The sequence below is a fragment of the Elaeis guineensis genome, chromosome 7 (genome assembly GCF_000442705.2).
Source record: "Elaeis guineensis isolate ETL-2024a chromosome 7, EG11, whole genome shotgun sequence".
NCBI lineage: Eukaryota > Viridiplantae > Streptophyta > Magnoliopsida > Arecales > Arecaceae > Elaeis > Elaeis guineensis.
In genome coordinates, this window is record NC_025999.2 from 15,901,482 (window position 1) to 15,913,599 (window position 12,118).

Genomic DNA, 12,118 nt, shown 5'->3' on the forward strand with positions numbered 1-12,118 from the left:
CTCTCTAGAATATTACCAAATTTCCTATCATAAAAGTGTAGGTAATGTATACCATAAATATGTAGATAATATTCTCTAGAATATTACCATATTTCTTACCATTTTTTGATTTACATATTTGTATATATAGGCCCTTGCACATTCTTTTGAATATAAGAAAAAAACTTTCTTTCTCTCTCATGCAGCCTCCTCCTTGATCTTCTACCTCTAATGCATCCAGTGTATGGTGCTTTTCTACATGGTATCAAAGCAGGAACCCTAACTAGGGATATTGATCCATAGCCACGAACCACCAACAACTCTCCTTCCTCCCCTATCTCTCCCCTCTCTGCTGCCATCTGGTTTCGTTTGGTCTTCCCTGATGCTGCTAGTTTTCTCTTGCTGGTGCTGCTGGATTTTCCTGCTGCTGCTGGTTTCTTTTTTCTGATCTTCCCTCGTGCTGCAAGGTTTCTCTTGCTGCTGCCACTGGATTTTTCTGCCGTTGCTGGTTTCCTTTTTTTGGTCTTCCCTAGTGCTGCCAAATTTCTCTTGCTGCTGCCGCTGGTTTTTCTTGCTCCTGCTTGTTTCCTTTTCTGATCTTCCCTGGTGCTGCTCGGTTTCCTTTGCTGCAGCCGCTGGATTTTTCTGCTGCAGATTGTTTCCTTTTTTCTGGTCTTCCCTGGTGCTGCAACAGTCTTTAATGGCTTCCTTTTCTCTCCCACCACCCATGAATGCTTCTTTTCTCTCTCAGCTTGTTCCTGAGAAATTAATTTCTTCTAATTATCTTGTGTGGAAACTTCAAATTACCCCTTTTATTGAGAGCCTGGATCTTGCTGGGCACTTAGATGATACTGACCCAGCACCACCTCAGCATCTAGAAGAAATACAAGGAGAAGGTGAGAGCAAGAGGACTGCCCTCGTACCTAATCCCTTTTACCACATGTGGGTGAAACAAGATAAGGTGTTGGTAGCCTATCTATTGTCCACTTTATCTCAAGATGTTCTTCTTGGGATTGAGGATGGACTCACTGCAAAAGGCTTATAGGAAAGCCTACATGATCAGTTTTCTCAAGTCACATCTTCCAAAGCCATGCAACTCAAGGTAGAATTTCAGAATTTGCAAAAGAATGATATGTCAGTAATGGAATATTGGAATAAGATGAAAGTGATAGCAGATGAGTTGGCTCTCATGGGCCCACCGATTTCAGATGTAGATAAAATTCAGCAAATTTTGACAGGGCTTGGATCGGATTTTGACATGCTGGTTATCTCCCTTGAATGTCAGCCTAAACTTCCATCCTATGAAGCTCTATGTCCTATGCTGCTACAATATGAGCAATATCATGTGAAGAAGCAAAAGAAGGCTAAGCAGACCGAATCTAGTGGTAGCCATGATGTGCTTATTTAATGTTAATGCTGGATTTGATAGAAATCAGAATAATCAAAATGGCGAACATGGAGGAAGATGTGGAAATTGGAATCCTAGGCATAGCAATGGAGGACGTGGGCTGCTGCCCACACCCCAGAATGGTGGACAAGGAAATCAGCCATGAAATAATCAAAGAAATAATAATTCAAGAAGACAACAGCGGGGACCCATATTTTATCAGCTTTGCCAAAGAAAGGGACATACTGCTGCAAATTGTTGGGATCTACCTACTTATGGAGCTGCTGCTACAGGGTGTAGGAATGCTGGAAATGCTTATTATGTGCATGCAAATGATGGTGGACAGCAACAAGTACAACCAGGACATGAAGCATTAGCTGCCAGTTTCCAGAATTTGGGAATAAATGATTGACAACAGGAGATGTGGTTCCTTGATTCTAGGGCAAGCAATCATATTACTGGTAATACAGGTAAGATTTCTGATGTGAAACCTTTTATGTCACATGGCTATGTTAGTACAGGAGATGGTACCCCTCACACCATCACACATATAGGCAATGCTTTGCTTCCCTGTTCCACAAGTCATCCCACACCTCTTGTTTTGTCCAACACATTTTTAGTTCTTGGCATTCAAAAGAGTCTTCTTTCTATTTCTTAATTATGTGATCAATTAGATTCTTATGTTGTTTTTACTCCTGATTCTATTTTTGTCAAGGATCTCCAAATGAATAAAACACTCGCTGAAGGTGTTCGTGAGGGGAGCCTGTTTGTGTTGAAGGAAGCTCGTAATTATCCATCCAAGTCTAATGTCAATCTAAAGTCATCGTCATTGATGTTCAGTGCTGCCAATGCCAAGAAAGGAGATGCCAGATTGTGGCATCGACGCCTTACTCATTATGGTAATCACTTCTTAGAGTCCATGTTCAAGAAAGGTCTTTTGTCCTATGTCCCATGTAATAAAGATTCATTTAGTGAATCTTTATGTCCAGAGTGTCAAAATTGCAAGAGTCATTCCCTCCTTTTTCAGATAATAAATAAACGAGCTTCTTTTCTTTTAGAGATTGTCTACTCAGATGTGTGGGTCCTGCCCCAGTTCAAGCATATTAAGGAAATCACTTTTATGTTACCTTTATTGATTGCTACAGTTGTTTTACCTGGATATTTTTCATTAAACAAACATCTAATGTGTTCTCCATATTTTAGTTTTTTCATTCTTTCATCCAAAATAAGTACGGCATGCCTATTATTAACTTCCATAGTGATGAGGGTGGTTTCCCATTAATTTAAGAATTATCTGCATAGTCATGGCATACATCATCGGAAGTCTTGCCCACAAATGCCTGAACAAAATGGTGCAGTGGAGCGAAAACATCGGCATATAGTTGAGAGTGGCATGAGCATGATGCGTGGGAGTTGTGCCAATTTGGGATTATGGCCTAAAGCTTTCCACACAACGGTCCATATCATTAATAGGCTGCCTATGAAGTTTTGGGGCATAAGTCACCATACAAAATTCTCCATGGTGTGGTTCTTGCGTATGACTATATAAAAGTATGGGGATGTAGGTGTTATGTTCATATTCCTAACACTCAAAGAAATAAGTTTGCTCCTAAGGCTGATGTTTGCAGGTTTGTTGGATATGCTGATAACTTCGAGGGATATCGTTGTTGGAATCTCTGAAAACGGAGCATAGTCATTTCGAGGAATGTCATATTTGATGAAAATAACTTTGGTATGGATAATAAGCAGTGTCTTACTACACCTATGAAGGAAATGACTATCTCTAATGTAGATGATGATAGTGTCAGCTTCCAGCCATGGTTTGATGATGCATTAAGACAAATGCAAGTTACAGAAGCTGATTGTGATCACTGCGACAGACATGAAGTTGCTATAAGGACAGACTCTCTACCCATTAATATAGATAACATGTAGCATAGGGAAGATAGAATGTATGGACAAGTATATCACAGGCGTGTTCCAATGAGTACTACTGAAGGAGACCATGCCAGACTTGGAAATGAGATAGATGAGCAGCAAGGGCAGCAACTTCATACTCCACCTGATGTTCAACAGGAGCCTGTTATAGAGACAGTTTTGCGGCGTTCTAGCAGGGAGAGGCATCCAATTGACAGATGGGTCTCATATGAAGCATTTAGTATTGTGTATTGCCCATATCTTTTTGCACTCCAACATGAGCATGAACCGATTTCTTACAAGCAAGCTTCCAAAGACCACCGATGGATAGAGGCAATGAATGAAGAGATGGCTGCCTTGAATGAAAACTATACATGGGAAATTGTGGACAAACCTATTGGAAAGAATGTTGTCGGTTGCAAATGGGTCTACAAAATTAAAAGACGAGCCGATGGGAGTGTTGAGAGATATAAGGCTAGATTGGTAGAAAAGGGATACACGCAAGAGTATAGGTTGGATTATGATGAAACTTTCAGCCCAATCATTAAGATGGAAACTATCAGACGTATTCTTGCTCTTGCTGTTACTTATGGTTGGCATCTGCATCAAATGGATGTAAAGAATGCATTTCTCCATGGGATTTAAAGGAAGAAGTATATATAGAGCAACCACCAGGATATGCTATGGATGATCCTGGTAGGAAAGTATGTAGGCTCCTAAGATCATTGTATGGGCTAAAGCAAGTCTCCAAGGTTGGTTCCAGAGATTTTTTGATGAGATTCGTAGCTTTGGATTCCAGCGCAGTCAGGTGCATTACTCCCTATGCATTTATATAGGTACCCATGAGGTCACTATGTTGCTTATATATGTCGATGACATTGTTATCACCGGATCATCTCAGGAATATATCAACATCGTGAAGGATCATTTGTTGCAAACATTCAAGATGAAGGATCTTGGATAGCTAAAATACTTTTTTGGTGTAGAGGCAGGCAAAATAAGAGACACATGTTCCTATCACAACAAACATATGCTTTAGATTTGCTTAGTAGAAGTGGGATGAAAGATTATAAGCCTACAGCTATCCCAGCGATTAAAAATGAAAAACTTAAATTAGATGAAGGAGCAGCATATAGAGATCCACATGAATATCGTAGCATTGTGGGAGCCTTGCAGTATTGGACATTCATCAGACCTGACATAATGTATGCTGTAAACCAAGTATCACAATTCATGCATGATCCTCGAGATGGGCATATAGAGGCAGTAAAGGGAATCCCCAGATACATTAAGGGCACTATAGGAGATGGGCTAAAGTATACACGATCTATAGATAATTCTTTTGTTATTTGTGGCTTTATAGATGCTGATTGGGCTGGAGACCCAGATACATGAAGATCGGTTTCTGGATTTTGTATCTTCATTGGGAAAAATCTCATAGCCTGGAGTAGTAGGAAGCAACGAACAGTAGCAAGATCTAGTGCAAAGGCATAGTACATATCTATGGCCTCTCTTGCAGTAGAAATAACATGGTTAAGGCAAATTCTTCATGTTTTAAGATAAAACATTGGACGGTCAATCATTTATTTTGACAACCAGAATGCCATCAAAATTTCCTTTAATTCGATTCATCATGGTAAAACTAAACACATCCAAACTGATCAACACTTCATCAGAGAGAAGATAAAAGGATGGGGAGATAGAGGCTTATTTTATTGGATCGGATAATCAAGTTACAGATATATTGACCAAAGGATTGTCAAAGGCAAGATTTTCGTTTCTAAAGGGCAAGCTATCCATGACTCAGACTCATGCACAGCTTGAGGGGGCCTGTTAGTCAATACCATATCTCCTACCATAAAAGTGTGGATAATATATACCATAAAAATATGTTGGTAATATTCTCTCGAATATTACCATATTCCCTACCATAAAAGTGTAGATAATGTATACCATAAGTGTGTAGGTAATATTCTCTAAAATATTACCATATTTACTACCATAAAAGTGTAGGTAATTTATACCATAAATGTATAGGTAATATTCTTTAGAATATTACCATATTCCTTATCATTTTTAGATTTACATATTTGTATATATAGGCCCTTGTACATCTTTTGAATATAAGAAAAAAAACTTCCTTTCTCTCTTGTGTAGCCTCCTCCTTGATCTTCTACCTCTAATGCATCTAGTGTGTGGTGCTTTTCTACATCCATCAGCCTTGTGCTTAACAGTGTAAACCCATTTGCATCCTACTGGTTTCTTACCCAAAGAAAGAGTAGTAAGCTCCTAGGTTTCATTTTTGGCTAAGGCTCTCATCTCCTCTATCATGGCTTCTTTCCACTTAGGGTCATTGAGGACTTCCTTCCAATTCTGTGGAACAGAAACTGAAGAAGAGAAGACACAAAAGCTCTATAGGAAGAAGATAAGGAGTTATACAAAATAAAGTTAGAGATAGGATGTTTAGTGCAAGATCTAATTCCTTTTCTAACAATAATGGGAAGATCAAGACTTGAATCATCATAATTGGAAGTAGGTTGAAACAAAAATAGGAGACTTACCACAAGATTTCATGGAATCTGAGTCCAGGATTGAAGTTTGACTAAGTAGAATGTGTTCAATGACCGTGTTTGCTTTTTTCTACGAGCATATCGCAACAAGTCTGGCTTATTCAATTTCATATTACCTTGAGTTGCATTATTTGTTCCTCCATCACCTCCAATCAAATGCTGCTCATTCTGCTCCAAAGACACTGTGTTTTCACCCTGACTTATTTGACCCTCATCCTCCCCTTGTCTAATAGGATAGACTGGAGACATGTGATGGTAAATCTGGTAGCACATAATTTGGAATCACCTCTTCCTTTCCATTCTCTCCCTGAAGAGATGACACATAATATGGTTCCATTTCTCGAAAAGTCACATCCATACTGACAAAGACTTTCCTAGTAGAAGGATGATAACACTTACAGCCCTTTTAAGTAGTAGAATACCCAATAAACATGCATTTAAGTGCTCGAGGATCTAATTTGCCAATATGGTGCCAATGAACAAAACACACACACCCAAAGACCTTTGGAGGATTAAGATATGAAGTGGTGTCTTGAATGATTTCTAGGGGACTTTTAAAGTTAAGTGTCTTCAGAGGCATTCTATTGATTAGATAAGCCGCTGAAAGGACAGCATCACCCCAATAAGACTTAGGAACATTCATAACAAACATAAGACAACGGGCAACCTCCAACAGATGCCTATTCTTTCATTCATACACTCCATTCTGAGCGGTTGTATTAACACAACTGGTTTGATGCACAATCCCATGTCCTTCTAAGTAGTTAAAAATGGCACGTTCTATATATTTTGTGCCATTATCAGTTCACAAAATCTGAATTTTGGCATCAAACTGGGTACGAATCAGATTATGAAAGGACCAAAAACAAGGAAACATCTCATGTTTTGCATGAATCAAATAAACCCAGATCATCCAACTACAACAGTCAATAAATGAGACAAACCATCTATAACTAGACCAAGATACAATAGGACTAGGACCCCACACATCAAAGTGATGGTTACAAAAGGAACATGACTCTTATTATTGCCAGAAGGATAAGAAGTTCTTGTATACTTAGCAAATTCACAAGCATCACAAACCAAAGTCTTCAAATCACACTATTTAACTAACTCAGAATACAGCCTTTCTAAAATATAAAATGATGGATGTCCTAATCGTCTATGCCATTGAATTAATTGTTGGGAAGTAGATGTGGAGGAACTTAGTAAAGCTTGATGGTTATCAGGGCTTGTATCAAGCAAGTACAGACCATCTTGCATTCTACCATAGCCAATCGTCTTCCCGATGCTTGGGTCCTGAAGAACACAATGAGAAGAATAAAATTCAGCTTTACAATTCAAATCATGTGTGAGAGCACTAACAGACAATAGATTATAGGGAAAACTAGGAATATGAAAAGTAGAGGGCAAAGAAAAAAAGAGGTACAACGTACTGAACCTTTCCCTTTTATAAAAGATAAAGAACCATCGGCTATATGGACTTTATCTTTATCCGAGCAAAGGGAATATGTTAAGAAATTGTCTGAAGATCCAGTCATACAATCCAAAGCCCCAAAATCAATAATACTGGAATGATGTTAATTTGAAGAAATTGAAGTAAAAGCTAATATGAGATATACTTGATTGAGTAAGATTAGAGGAAGAGGAAAAAACCATGGAGGGAGAACCAAGTCGAGCCATAAGGTGTTGGAGAGTTTGCAACTCTTCAATGGAAAGACCACTAGAATTAGTACTTTCATTGGGCCTAACTGTCTCCATTATACCTGACATATGAGCCTGTGATCGAAGATTTTTCATTTTTCAACCACCTCGTCCCCTAATTGGCCAACCATGGACTTTCTAGCAACTTTCCTTGGTATATCTAGGTTTTCTGCAATAATCACAGGTGAGGTTATCTTTTGCAGAGAATTTCTGATCACTAATCCTCACTGGTTCTACTTTGGCATGTTAAGAGAATGAATTAGCCACCATACTCGAACAATCTATAGGAGCGGCATTCAACATAGCATTCCTCCGGTTCTCCTCTTGCTGCACATCACCATAAGTCTACCTCAATGAAGGGAAGGGGTCTTTACCTAGAATCTGGATCTGAATCTGATCATATTAGCATTTAGTTCAATCGGAAAATCATACACAAGGTGTTTCTCCATTACTTCCTGATACTTAGCAGCATCCTCAGAGTTGGAGGGTAAGTACTCCTCGTAGTAATCGAGTTCCTGCCATAAAGTACTAAGCTCTAAAAAATATTGTGCAATTGACATCTCCCCCTACTTCATTTTATGAACTTTTTTTTGCAGTTCATATACCAACGCATCATTCCCTCGATGGGAATATGTTTGAGCAGCAGCATCCTATATTTGTTTAGCTGTGATGAGAAATAAATAGCCACGAGCAATCTATGGTTGCATAGAATTAATAAGCCAAGACATGATAAGGGAATTTTCAGATTCACATTGGCTTAGGGGTGGATCAATGGATGGAGGTTTCTATCTCTTGCATGTGATATAGCCTTGCAATCCCTGGACTTGAATAAACAATAAGCCTTGACCAAGCTAGATAATTTGACCCATCTAACTTATTAGGACTAATATTCATAGAGGAATTATCACCAAGGATTCCATTGCTCCTGTTGTCAGTAGATTGCTTCCCTTCTGCCACTTTTTTTAACTGCTTCAAGCCCTAAAAACAAATACTAGTCGGGTCATACACAATACCCAAATCCCCACTAAAAAACTTCCAAAGCCAAATGCGAACCGAGAGTAGTTGACAAGAACAGCGGATCTGACAATCGAACGGTGTCGACAACAAAGATCTCTCAACAACGACATGCAAGCATGAGATGAAGAGATTGCCAATGCGGTGAACAGATATATAGATCCAAAATGCAACTTGATGCGATATGGGAGACGAGGCTAGACTCGAGTGTTTTTAGAGGTTAGTAGGAAGAACAATTAAAATCCCTAAGGGATTGTGCTTTGATACCATGTTGAGAGAAAGAAGGGAAAATGGAGGAAATAATTTCAATTTTTAGAAGTTGTGTTTCTTCCAATGTATGGATCAAAATTTAAATACAATGAGCCACAAAAGAATGGTAACCATGACTATACAAAAGTGGTAAGTGTGGCTATACAAAAATAGTAAACAACTATTCAATAAAAGGAGAGAAATCAAAGAAAAATATTCAGAGATAGTATTGTTGGTCGTGACAAAGTTTCTAGATCGATTTTCTTATTTGCCGAGATTATAGTTGACCCTTGATTGTCAAGATCTTGGCTTGATTCTATCCTTCTTGACTTGATTCTATGCGATCATTATGGTTTTTGATTGATTCTGTCATATTTTCTTAAGATTCATGGGATTCTAACAATTTCTGTCAACAGTGCCTTTGCTTTGAACTCTCAGCCTAACCCTACTAATGGGTTATACATCGGCACTTTGATCATTCTAGAACTTGATCACATTGGACCTACTTCACATGGGTTAAATGTGCAACAAAACAACTCCACAAGGGTTAAATATGATATACTAGACCTACTCTATCGACGTTGAATATAACATATTAGACCTGCTCCACAGGGGTTTAATGCAATACAATGGACCAAATTCAAAGGGGTTAAATGCAGTATAGTGGACCTACTCTGAGGGATTAAATGTGGACACTGGGCCCATCACAAGAATAATGTCCCAATAGTTTCATAGATTAATGATGTGTGAATATTGGCACTGAAGATGGTTTATAAAATGCTTATTGCTATTAGATGAGATGATGAGAATACCAATTTAGAGAATAGTTTATGAATTGTTTGTTATAAATATTTATGTAAGTGATATAATTTTTTTGGAAATTGAATTAAAAATTGCCCTTTGGAATTACATGCAGACTATTGGTTTTGGAAATTTGTTTGTATATTGCTAATTGAAAATATTTGTATATTGAAAATCCTAAGTTTGTTAATAGTATTATTTATCTTATACATCAATAGTTTGTTACAAGCTTTTCCTTATTGTAGTTGCTTGACTCCCTCTAGCAATGTTTTTTGATTGCTTACCAAGCTTAGGAGGTGATGATAATTCTTGAGGTATAAGCTCAGAGCAAGGCTTGTAGACTTAGTTGAACCTGACCCACCACCATGGTTTTGTATTGGAAAATTTTTCTAGAACTCGTTAGAATCTAGAGAATTTAAGTTGGTTTGTTTTGTGAATTGTTTTAATATTTAGTCATGATATTGCTAATTGTCATTTTGGATTTGCATGTGGCCAATTCAATTTTTAGAGATCTGGTTAGTTTTAGAAAATTTTATCCTGCCCATTTCATTGAATTGTTGTTTGTTTGGTTTGTATTTGTTATTTGATAGGTTGTTGCTTGCATGCTCAAGGACCAAGTGAAGTGAAATTTGAGTGCAGGGATAAAATGGTAATTTTAAAATTTTTTCAAAATCACTATTTTACAGCAAAAATTATTAATTAATCTAATTAATTAACATGTGTTTACCCTACACTAGGATCTAAATATGATATATAGCATGCATGCATTTAAATTCGAAATTCAAATTTGAACAGTAAACAATTTACTGCTATGTGTTCAAAACACAATACCTTTGTGCGGGTAGTCGATCGCCGCAATCTGATCACCGTTGGGAGGATCTGATTGTCGCAACGCAGCCACACAGTGTGTCTGACCTCTGCGGATCGTCCACACGAAGCTCCCGGTCTGATCGGCTCCTCACGAGTGCTAGCTCGTTGTAGAGCCCTTTCGACGGCCGATGCTGATCGAACTCCTTCGATCGATGTCTGCCGATTCCACGGATGCTCCGGATCGTCAGCAAACGTGCTTGAGAGGTAGATGATGCTCTCCCTTGAATTTGGTAGGCTCATGACACTCGTAGCTCACTAACTCACTTCCCGATCCCAGGCTGAAACCCTAGGGAACACACTGAAAACCCTGCGTCCATTTTTATTTCTTTTCTTTCTTTTTCTCTTGGAAGTTTTAGACTTCCTATTCGCGCACAAGGGTTCCTCATGCCCCACTTTCTCTCTCGAAAAATTTTTACGCACGCCCCAGCTTTCTCCTCTTTTAAAAACAATTCAAAACGTGTCTTATCCGCGTGAGAGGATAAAGATAAGTGGTTGCACATTTGAATTCAAATCAAATTTGAATTCAAATGCAAACCAACTCATCCCTATCCACTTGGGCACGAGAAGAGAAGGTGCGTGGCTGCTTTGTGCATGGAAAGGTTTCTGGAAAGGTTTCATGAGAAACTCTTTCTCGTGTAAGATATGGGGCGCTAAAGAAGATAAGGACAAGGCGCATAGATTGGTGCTCATTCAAATTCAAACTTTCTTTTGAATTTGAATGGCCAACCAACCATCCTTATCCACTTATATGGCGCACAAATGTGGGGCGTGGGAAGGGCTTTGCGTGAGAGAAAATTCACAAGAAGTTGCTTCTCGTGAATTCAAATGGGCGCAGAGATATCAGGTGGCGCAGGGAGTTTGGGTCAAGGTGGTTTCTCATTTTAAACTATCCTAATTGAACCAATTTAATTAAAATAAGCTAGGCCCAATTAGACTAATTTAAATCCAACTTAATTAGGCTCAATAAAATCCTAATCAAATCAGGAATTGACTAAGCCCAACCCCTAATCAAATCAGGGACCAAACCATCTCGATGATTAGGTCAACTCTTAACCTAATCGGGTCTAATCCAACTGAATCCAATTCAATTAGACTTGATCCAAAAATAATTACTCAATCAAATTGAGTTAATTAGCGATCAAATCACTAATTAAATCTCTCATAAATACTGAGTCCAAATCCGATGGGCAATCGGATATCAAAGTCCATCGATATGAAACCTTGATCGAAGAGTCCCAAACCAGTGGGACTCTTGACCCCGGTACCCAAAATGTGTGGGACTCGTGATCAGAAAATCTTGATTCTCAATCACAGAGTCCCAGACACGTAGGACTCATAGTCCACAAACATTAGGACTCTTCATCAGCCATCAGATCAGATAGGAACCTCTACTGTGTGTGACCCCGCAGGTTCGAACCTAGGTCGGTAGTACAGGAACCAATTCATGTACTAATCGAAGTGACCATCTAGCAATGGTACCCGACGTCCAGATAGATCGAATAGTCGCAATCGCAACACTCAGAACCTACGTGAATATGGTTTCTGTATAATTCATCTCTTTTGACCCCTGTGTTTAGGATGACTCAAGGTTAAACTGTCAACCCTGATTAGATCATCCGAGTCGTGC

General features: G+C 38.7%; 1 protein-coding gene and 1 long non-coding RNA gene across 5 annotated transcripts in view; one reads left to right on the top strand and one right to left on the bottom strand.

Annotated features, from left to right (window-relative positions):
- Nucleotides 1-12,118, bottom strand: part of LOC105032498 (CSC1-like protein At4g02900) — a 120,055-nt gene that overhangs the window by 103,982 nt on the left and 3,955 nt on the right. The window contains exon 2 of one of the 4 annotated variants that reach the window (XM_073261189.1): nucleotides 7,107-7,152. The exons of the other annotated variants lie outside the window; for them this stretch is intronic. The gene's annotated coding sequence lies outside the window, so the exon portion shown is untranslated. The remainder of the gene's footprint in view (nucleotides 1-7,106; nucleotides 7,153-12,118) is intronic. 4 annotated transcript variants of the gene reach the window in all.
- Nucleotides 1,395-2,423, top strand: LOC140859211 (uncharacterized). The gene is made up of 2 exons (XR_012142672.1): nucleotides 1,395-1,836; nucleotides 2,082-2,423. It is a non-coding gene; the product is annotated as an uncharacterized lncRNA (long non-coding RNA).